Source organism: Meleagris gallopavo, chromosome 1 (genome assembly GCF_000146605.3).
Source record: "Meleagris gallopavo isolate NT-WF06-2002-E0010 breed Aviagen turkey brand Nicholas breeding stock chromosome 1, Turkey_5.1, whole genome shotgun sequence".
NCBI classification, from domain to species: domain Eukaryota; kingdom Metazoa; phylum Chordata; class Aves; order Galliformes; family Phasianidae; genus Meleagris; species Meleagris gallopavo.
Window position 1 is genome coordinate 80,381,445 of NC_015011.2, and position 1,717 is coordinate 80,383,161.

A 1,717-nucleotide genomic window follows, 5' to 3' on the forward strand; every position below is an offset into this window, starting at 1 on the left:
CACAGATGAAAGGACTTCTTACTTCTCCATCATATGACTCGATCATACCTTTTACTCTAACATAGCCAAAACATTAATTTTTCTCAACAGAGAAACACTATTCAGATGATTATTTCTGAGTATTAAAAAAAAAGGGGGGTGCTTGTAGCAGGTAATTAAAATGAACAAACTACTTGTGGAAAAAAAAAAAGATAAAATGCATTTTTTAAAAAGGGTGTATTTATTTCACAACTTCTAGCTTCTGAATCACTGGTGACATGTTCATGTTTCCTGGAAGGAAGAATGTTTTTCTGGTAACTTGCTGTTTAGAATGGATTTGTTGTAAAATACCAAACAAGTGCAATTAAAATTTGCTTAGGACAAAATACAAGTTCTGGTGATTTTTGATTTTTCTGTTAGCTCCAAGCGTTGTTTATCAATGAACCAAACAATTGCTCCAATTGACTCTTCTAAGACAGGAATTTTATAAGTTGCATTTCCCTAGGCATAATTTTGAATCTTCAACAAGCATTTTAATAGTAACTATTAAAAGCCTAAGTGCTTTGAGTGAAAAAGTGAAAAAAAAGTCCAGGACATTCCACAATTTCGAAAAAAATGTTTCTAAAGCTCTACAGTGGTTTCTATTGTAAAAAATAAAAAATAAAAAATAAAAAATAAAAATAAAAAAGCAATAGAATTTTAAAATTATCTAAAATACATATGAACTTGTATGCATATATACAAGGTGTGTTATTTTATACTTACACATTTTCATTTCATGTAATAGACACACACTGTCTTTCTTCTAGGACACATGGCCTTTCCTCTTTTTAACAAGCACAATGCAAGCTCTCTCTTTTGTATACACACATTCACATGTGTGCATACTATAACACACTGCATTCACAAAATGCATGTACACAATGTAATCTCACCCTCTCTAGAAACACAAATAAATATTTCTTAGCAAAAGCACAGGTACATACATCTGCACAATGAAATCTTTGAAACTCAGAGGCCCTGAAAACACGATTTTCTCTCTCTCTAATAGTACTGTTGTTCCTTTTCCTAACACAATGTAATCTCTCTCACGCTCACTTTCTTTTATACACACAGACACACAAACGTACACATACAGTGTAAGCTCTCTCAGAGAGTCTCAGCTACAGTCTACATTATTTTCAGAATTACTTTCCACCTGATATTTTCATCTGTAGACTCCATCATTCACAACTACTCAAATGCTTGCAGAGGTGGAAGGATGCAGATGGAAGGGAGTCCTTGAGCATACAGATGCCTATGTGCTCACACAAAGAAGCCTTTTCTGGCAAGACTTTATTTTACAAAGAATATGTTTTAAGTAACACTTTCACTTTGGATGCAGTATTGGTTATGCAGTGTTTCTTGTGATGATATTACTCCACCACCAAACTCAAACAACTTGATAAAAAAAGTCTGCTAGATCATAAAAACATATTATTTCCATGTTCCTACCACTGTCACATATTTCATTGATACACTGAACGACACTTGCTGCAAGCAAATTACAATATGCAGTTACACCGATATTCCCTGTGACATATCACACAGTGTAGGCCCTAGATATCAAAGGAAAAAAAAGAAAGATGTATAGAGGAGGTTCCACCTCCACTTAAGCTATTATTACTACAACAAAAGTCTACACTTAAATCTCTTGTATTAGCAGGATTGTTCTAATGGGAATATTAGATGAATGTCT